Consider the following 9,162-nt stretch of genomic DNA (forward strand, 5'->3'; position numbering starts at 1 on the left):
TGGGGACTCAATCTCCCTTCTATGTCTAATGTGTACTAGATGTGTATTTCTATGATAATCGGATGGGGCTAGGAAAACAGGTGGCAGTAGGAAGGCAATATAACAGGTTCCCTCCCAATCGAGGGGCAGACGAACATATGCAGTCTGACCACAAATAAAATAAGAATGACGTGAGGCTTTGAAAATAGATTTCCCACTGTCACTATACTTGACAATAGTAGTACAATCACTATGCCCTACATGTATGCAACCATTATTTCGGACACATAGTTCGCCTTTGACTGGTAGTACTGAAATAGCAGGTAAGTCTGGAGTAGTATCAGACTGAACATTCAGGACCATGAAATTCGAAGAATAATTACCTAAATTGTAAACTTCATTTTCTAGATCTAACCCTGTTCTGTGGGGAAGACCTTGCTTGTCTGGGAAACATGTACTGTTAAGGAAAGACATATCTGTTGAGGATGACGTTAACGTGGACCATGCTCCACACGAACCATTATGTGAAAATGGATAAGGAAAGAGTGGCAGAACTCCCTTCGGTGTCTGGAAAGGGGGGAGTCGACCACACACCCAACAATTAGTGGCATTGCTGGTCTGGTGTGAATAATGTAACATGCGGATAAAAGAATTGTTACGCATAGCGAGGCGGTAAGAGAGTTCATGAGGAGGCAGATCACTAAACGTGTGCTCTACGGTAACATTAGAAGACTTATTTACATGAGAAACTGGAAAATACAGGAAAAATGCATAACTGGTGCAGGAAATCATAATGCTGAGAAATAATATGAAACTTAGAAAAACGATACATCGGATTGAGTTTTGACTAACTCTCTCACTATGGGGGTCTATTTTATACATGTCAGAAACCGGTCTAACCGTTTCACCTAGGGGAGGACTTAGACAATCAAACTGGCTGACTTATTTTACTAGACCTTAACTTTTTCTTATACTCCTGTTGCGGAGTTGTCTCTAACAGGGAGGGTTCAGTAACAGTGTCTTTTGCGGGACAGTCCTTAAGAATAGTACTTTGGCGGTCCTTTAAATCCTTGGAAATGTTCTTTGAAACTGGTTTCAATCCATAAAACTTCTTGATGTGCGATAGATGCACCCAGCCTTTGCGTCCCTCCAACTTCACGGCTGTACGGGTGGCCAGGAGGACCTGTCGGGGCTCCTTCCAGCGAGGCTCCAGCGGACTTGAACGATCGAAATTTCGCACTAGGACCATGGATCCGGGAACGATTTCATGCGGTGCCACCTCGGTATTGTCTGGAAATGCGGCGGCAACCTGTGAACGACAAGAGTTGAGGGCAGACATCAAGGAAGCTAGGTAATCTGTCAGCATATTACTTGAAACATCGGTAATACTTCGGGGTCTAGGTGTACCCCACATGTTAGGGGGGCGGCCGAAAACGACCTCATACGGGGACAGACCTGATCTGGAATGTGCGACCATGCGCATATAAAACAGGGCAACTGGCAGAGCTATTAGCCAGTCCACGCCTTTCTCTTGACAAACTTTTGCAATTCGAATTTTCAGGGTCTGATTATGTCTCTCTACGAGACCGGCTGCTTCAGGATGGCGTACACAATGGAACTTCCACTGGTACCCTAACAAAAGGGACACGTGTTTCATTAGCTCGGATGAGAATGGCTGGCCGTTATCAGAATACACGACTCTAGGGAGTCCATAACGGGGGAAGAATTCACGAACCAACTGCTTGGCAGTGGTCGTGGCTGTGTAATCAGGGACTGGATATGCCTCTGTCCACCTGGACAAAGCGCATACTACTACAAGGACATACTTGAAACCTCGACATCGCTCCATCTGAATGTAATCCATCTGGAGGACTTCAAAAGGGTGGTCAGGGGGCTGGAATCCACCTTGTTCCACCGGGACACTTTTACCTGGATTAAACTGACAACATATCATACAGGTACGGACTTTCTGCTTGGCTGCAGCTCGTAAATGCTTGTTAAACCAAATATTCTGGATACTGTCTAACATTGCTTTTTCTCCTAAATGTGCTGGACTATGTGCGGTATTAACAATGACTTGAACCATAGAGTCGGGGAGAAACCATGTGGCTTTACCCTTCGTTAACCATCCTTGATCTGTCTGGACCCCTCCTTGTTCGGACCATTTCTTGATTTCATCGGGAGTAGCATGTAACTGGATATCTATGACATCTTGAGTAGGGTCCTTAACTGTCATACATGTAGTTGGATCTGGAGTATGTGTCCGTGTCGGGTTAACTGAAATGTCTGGAGCCTGTGCTGTAAGCTTGGCTGTGCGATCTGCTAGATCATTACCTTGGGAAATAGTGTCAGTAACTTTCGTATGTGCTTTGCACTTCATGATAGCAATGGATGTCGGTAAATGTATTGCATCTAACAGAGCTTGAATAAGGAGACCATGCTGAATCTTGGTTCCATGAGAAGTCATGAAACCTCTCTCCTGCCAGAGCACTCCGAAGTCGTGTACAACTCCAAATGCGTAACGTGAATCTGTGTAAATATTAACTTTAAGGTTCTTGGCGTGTATGCAGGCTTGAGTCAGAGCAACTAGCTCTGCTGCTTGAGCAGACAGGGTGTCAATACGGTGTGTTTCAATAACTTCAGTGTCAGTAGTCACTGCATACGCGGCTACTAGTTCTCCTGTACTTGTTCTCATGCATGAACCATCCACATAAAGTGTCAGGTCGGGATCTGGTAATGGAATATCTGTCAGATCTTGTCTTGGCTTTGTCGTAATGTTAACTACTTCCACACAGTCGTGTGTGGCAGGATTTGGATTAACTGATGGTAACAGTGTAGCAGGATTTAGAACGTTGCAGCGTCTGATTTCTATGTGTGGCTGGAACAGTGTCAATTCATAACCTGTTAAACGTGCAATTGTCAAGTGCTGAGTTTGTGTTCGGTTTAAAAGAACTTCCACAGAGTGTGGAACTTGTACTGTCAGGGAGTGTCCTAAGACTATGGAATCACTTTGTCTGATAGCTAGTGCTGTGGCTGCAACTGACTTGAGGCACGCAGGCAGAGCCTGGGCTACAGGATCTAATGTGCTCGAAAAATAAGCACAAGGCTTGTATTGTCCTGCTTGATCTTGTGTGAGAACAGATAATGCTGTACCTTCACGTTCAGTAACGAAAAGTGTAAAAGACTTACTGTAGTTCGGTGTAGCTAGAACTGGAGCTTGGCATAGGGCTTTCTTTAACTCATTGAAACTAAGTGTATGTTCAGATGTCCAAGGGAGGACAGTCGATACGGCTGCCTCCTGTGTCGTTAACTGTATCAGTGGCTTAGCTAGAAATGCATACTGAGGAATCCATTGTCTGCAATAAGAAGTGAGGCCAATAAAAGCACGTACCTCCTTCTGGGTCTTGGGCTGAGGAAGACTCGCTATTAACTGGATACGGTCTGGTGTCAACTGCCTACCCCACTTGGACAGCAAGTGGCCTAAGTAGATTACTTGCTGGACACAGAATTGAAGCTTCGAAGGGGACCCCTTGTGCCCCATCTCGGCAAGGAAATACAAAACTGTGAGTGATGCTCGCTCGCAAGCACGTTCAGAACGGGCTGTGATCAGTAGATCATCGACATACTGGAGCAGGGCAGTGTCAGTTGGCATGTGAATGTTGTCTAGTTGTCTCTTGAGTGCTTGACTGTAAATACTAGGACTTTCTGTGAAACCTTGAGGAGCGCGTGTGAACATATAGCTCCTTCCATTTAAACAAAATCCGAAAAGAAACTGGCTGTCTGGATGAATGGGGACACTGAAAAACGCGTTCTTGAGGTCTATGACCGTAAAAAATGAGGCTTCGGAATCAATGGCTGTCAATAGGGAAGAGATATCTGGGACAACTGGGTACTGGGGAATAATGCATTTATTAAGTTCTCGAAGGTCAATCACTAATCGATATACTGGAGGTGCATTTGGATCAGTACGTTTCATGACTGGAATGATCGGAGAATTACATATGTTGGAGTCAGTTTCTACCACTACTCCTTGAGCCATGAGCTCGTCAATAATTTTGGATAAGGCTGCTACAGCCTCAGGTGGCAATCTGTACTGTCTGATTCGTGGCAGGACTACACCTGGCTTGAGAGTCACACGATGGGGTGTGATTTGCATAAAGCCAACATCAGTTGGACCTCGCGCCCATAGATGCTGCGGAACATTAGACAATCTCGGATCAAAATCTCGTAATACATAGTGACCCTTGAAGTCACGTAGGAACAATCGTATTCCCTCTGGGGAACAGCATATAACTGCACCTAACTCTTTCAGTGTCTTAATGCCTAATAAATTTTCTGGACATGACTTCGTAAGTAACAGATCAGTAGTGCGGGACAATGGACCTACTTCTAGAGTAACTGGCTTTGAAATTTCATTTACAATAGGTTTTCCTGAAAATCCAAGGGAAACATTTCTAGAGCCTGAGAGCGGAGCCCCTGGAACTTCGGCGTGACTGATGGTGGTCCTACTTGCCCCTGTATCAATCAGAAACTTTCTGTCTTTCCCTAGTACTTGACTGTGAACATAGGGACCTTCTTGATCTACAGGTATCTCGATGAGAGGCAAGCCTACCTCCCTCTCTAGGCTGTTTCATGAATATGGCTGATACTCTGGATACTCTGACTGCGCATACTGGTACATCTGTTGTGTAACATGCTGTGTTGCAGCGATGGGCTGCGGTACTGGAACTGTCTGTTGTGCATTCTGTGGCTGAGGAGTCTGTGAAACTTGCTCTTGTCTAGGCGGACGTGGTCTTTCTTTAGTCTTACCGGTAGCTATGTTGTGTTTCAGAACTGCACACTCGTTTATAAAATGACCTGGCTGTTTACAATAATTGCAGTTCCCTTTAACGGGAGCTGCAGGGTGACTGGCTTGATTCGGACCCCTCTTCTGACTGTCTTGAGGAACAGATTGTGCAACTAGTACTTTCATTTTCGTGTCTTTCATACGTTTTCTCTCATGTTCTTGCTCTTCTCTGATTCTATTCTGGTGATATTGAAGCATCTGTAACATCTGGGACGGGGTATTAGCTTGCCAGGTAATTTCGACTTTCAAAACTCGGTTTTTAATTGGTGGACTTGAATTCTCGACTAGTTTAGTAACAAAAAGGTGAGGGTATGACTCGCTACTTGTCTTGAGGCCACTGTTGATGCTAAAACATTTCTCAAATCTAGAATAAAAATCACTAGTATCTTCATCTTGTTTCTGTTTACAGGCTGAGATTGCATCCCAGTCTTCTTTTCTAGTTGTCAATAATCTAGGCAAAACTTGAATCAATAATTCTGGTAATTCTTTACATTTCTCTCCTAGACCGGTACCTGGTACTCGTGCCTTATCTTCAGCTTCTAGAACTGCCCAATCGATCTTTTTCTCTCCCACCTCCCAATCTTTTTCCTTGAGTTTTTCATATACCCCTGCGGGCAACAGGACTTTTAACATTTTAATAATGTCTGGATACGTGTATTCTCCCATACGGAGCATGTCTTTTAATTCTCGGTGGAACCCTGCTGGATCTTTATCATGACAGGGAATTAACTTTTTCATCTCTAAGAGTTCCATCTTTGTAATCGGAGTGTAAACAAACACTCGTTGCATTTCACCATCTGTTGTCCTAACTGGGTGTACTTCTCGTAACGGATTCTGTCTGTCTATGTAAAAGGGCTTATTTTCTGGAGGTGAGACATGAACAAAATGCGGGTTCAAGAACATACTATATTTGTGGCGCTGTTCTAGAATGACACTAATCAAATCGGTACCTAAACCTTTCCATCTATACTGGAGTAACTCGTTCAGGACATCATGTAACGGACCTGGATCAGAATGTTGACCCTCATACAATGTAATGAGGTGCTGGATCATATACATACCCACCAGTCGTTGCTCGGCTGGGGGCAATTTCAGAAACATTTGTGCCACTATTTCGTCTGGAAAAGTGGTAGAATCAGTAATCCATCGGACTGCTGATCGGACTAGTTCTTGTTCATGCATAGTACTTAACTCGCTATAACCGATTCGTGATTTCAGAATATGGTCGGTAGCTTGAAATACTTGTTCTAGAGAACCTTGTTCTGGTGTTGGACGATGAAAAACTGGCTTGTGTTCTAGACGTAAATGTCGGTCTGGAAATCTAGATTTTCCTACATACGCTATTCTGGCGGGATTCTCGTCCTCTACCTCTTCCGCAGAGTCATTTTCTTTCTCGCTTACTTGTGCTGCTTTACGTTGATCATGTAACCTTATTATTTCCTTACGAATTTTCTTGTACATACTCTCTATACTGCTGATGGTCTTATGCTTACCCTCGGCTATATTATCACTCCACTTTGTCAGGGTTCTCATTTCGGCTTGATCTTTGGTCGGATAATCTTGTTCTCTTATTAGACAATTAATCAGAAACTTTAATATCATGAGCTGAATTTCAGCTTTCCTTTGAGACATGGCGTCACTAATACTTTCTGGATCATTCCCTGTACGGATGAAACGATATATTCTGTCTAGATCTCCTTTCATATCTGGTAGGGTGACTAGATACTCGGTCACCTTTCTCACGCGTAATGAATATAGAACCATATTATCCTCGCCTGGGACTGGATCATAGCCACATTCGTTAAGGGCTTTTCTTATTTCTGCAACAGACTGATATCTGGGCGTACGCTGTGACGCTTGTGCATGTAATTCGACTAACGTTAAACGTTGGTGTGGTGGGGGGTACCAGGAGGACCTCCTCCTGCGGCCCCTAAACTAGAATCATCGACTGATGCTCTTCGTACTAGCGCGGCGGGAAATTGAAATGCGGGCTGAACTTGTATGGCGGGCTGGACCGGGGGTGCCGTAGCAGGTACTGCGGTATCTGGAGGAGCGGGAAGTGCCTGATTTACAGGGACTGGCGGAGCAGGAACAGGATTTGCATATTCCGGGACTGTGTCGTCCAAATAGGACGAAATGAAAATATCAGCTGCGGTCGGTTTGTGACGTAGCTTGGTCGGAACTAAGGGTGGCGGAAAATTACTGGATGCCTCCGGGGTCGCTTTTGGCAAACCCTCGGCAAGAAGAGGATACATACCCTTAATAAGAGCATGCCTCTGTCTGTCTGACTGTTCGGTTTTAACTCGTTCACCTATCTCGATTAATTCTTTTTCTTGAGCTCGTTCTAAGGATTCTCTACTTAATTCTGACTTTCTGATTTCTTTTTCGGTTCTTTTATGAGATTCTTTGCGCCATAACTCGATGGCATCTTTCTGTGACTGTCTGGCTTTCTTTTTCCATAATGCTTCTTCTACTCTCATGATGCACTCGGCATCCCACGTACCTGATACGGGCCATCTATACTTTTCCTCTAACTGTTTGGTATACTCTACCCATAAATCTAGATACAATATGGCGCTTATGCCATGCTTCTGATACATAAAATGACCTGGACTGTCCCTAGGCGGGACAGGAACTGCTTCTTCTAGCAGACCCTTTCTAGTTTTTAACTGACGTAATCTCGAAAAGAGGGACATTGCAAACTTGAATCTGAACACAATACAATACACGAGGAACAATAACAATTGAGAAAACAATTCAGGCATACCACGACATTGAAAATACATTGAATAACATTATGAAGCAACAGTTCGGACAGAATACTACCTGGAACACTGAGAACAGAAACACATGAATTTCTCGAGAACGGAACAGACTAGAATTACTGGATGCGCTGCTGAAACAGCATGGAACATACCGGTCCCATAAAGGGACGCATCAAGACCCGTATCCACCTAGGTGAACACTTCGTTTCAGATCTGCGTACCCAGACCCATCGGACCAGAGACAATTTAGATTGACCCTGTCTAGATACTACCCCAGTAATGGTACTCACCGGGCAGCAAGAACGGAAGGCCTCAGACTGGACGGGACTGCTTCGACGCCGGACGGACGAACTTCGGACTTCTGTTACGGGTGGGCCTCCGGATACCTCGGACCTTGGACTCTCGGCTTGGGCTCTGGTCGGGACTCGCCGCGTTCCTCCACCGTCTCGTCTGGATGCTGGACCGCCTCCTCCGTCTCCTCCGTGGGCCTGAGGGATACTTAAAGCAGAAATATCTGCCGGTGCGCAGAAGAGTTCCGTCACGACTGCAGAGGGTCAGGGGGCCGGCGTGGCTTCACCGACGCGTGGGGAAAGGGCAAGTCCCTATTCGGGCGCCATTATGTGGTATATAAATAAATAATACCGGATCTATTTTTGTCTAGGCATAGCAATAACAGATAGCTCAATAAATAAGAGTCAAGATTCGAGGTAGTAGGAGTTTGCAGGTTTATTACAGCATAAAGGACAGGAACAGGACAACCTGCACAGGAATAGGATGGCAGGGCCCGGCAGCTGCCGGGGCTGGATCTGGGATGAGCGCGCTCTGGGGAAAGGACTGGCGTAACATTTAATAACAATACACAGGCATATATATAGTAAAACAGTTGCATTACAGTACATATGATAGGCGGAGCGGTGGGTGGAGCAAAGGGTGTGACGCGTAGCAGTCGCGAAAGATAAGGGTGAAAGTAGGTGTAACAGGGCGTATACATAGACATGTGATGCAAACGTAACAGAATATGTCATGAATGGGGCGGAAACATGGAGGGGGCTACCTAAGGAGCCGGGACCTCTAACCTGATGGTGCGCGCAAACTGGCAATGACGTGTTACTAGGAGAAGCTGGGGGCTATGAACTCTGTGCTAGGAGCAGAGACTGAAGTCTGGAGAGTCAGGGCGACATGTGCCTAAACAGTATCTAGTATCTGATGTTTAGAGAACATGTTGATATAAACTAGAAGTCAGGAGGGGAAAGGCTAACAGACTCTAAGACTGGTGCATGCATTATTCTACATGTAGTGCGTGATGAAGAATATTAAATGACCATTAATACAGTATTTCTCTAACATGGAGACGTAAAGGCTAGACTATGACGGAAACTATTGATGCGGTTCAGTAGCTTTAGGAATGCAGAGAAGGAGGACTGGACTGATAACTAGAATCATAACATACTCTTGGCAGACTCAGAGGCAGAGCCAGGCTGAACCGGGCACTGCGAGGCAGGAAGTAAGTGAAGGGTCAGGGATACAGGTGGGGGCTGTGTCGCTCCTCAGCGAGGGCTTCAGGAGACAGGA

The sequence above is a fragment of the Lissotriton helveticus genome (assembly GCF_964261635.1).
Source record: "Lissotriton helveticus chromosome 1_1 unlocalized genomic scaffold, aLisHel1.1 SUPER_1_unloc_16, whole genome shotgun sequence".
Lineage (NCBI taxonomy): Eukaryota > Metazoa > Chordata > Amphibia > Caudata > Salamandridae > Lissotriton > Lissotriton helveticus.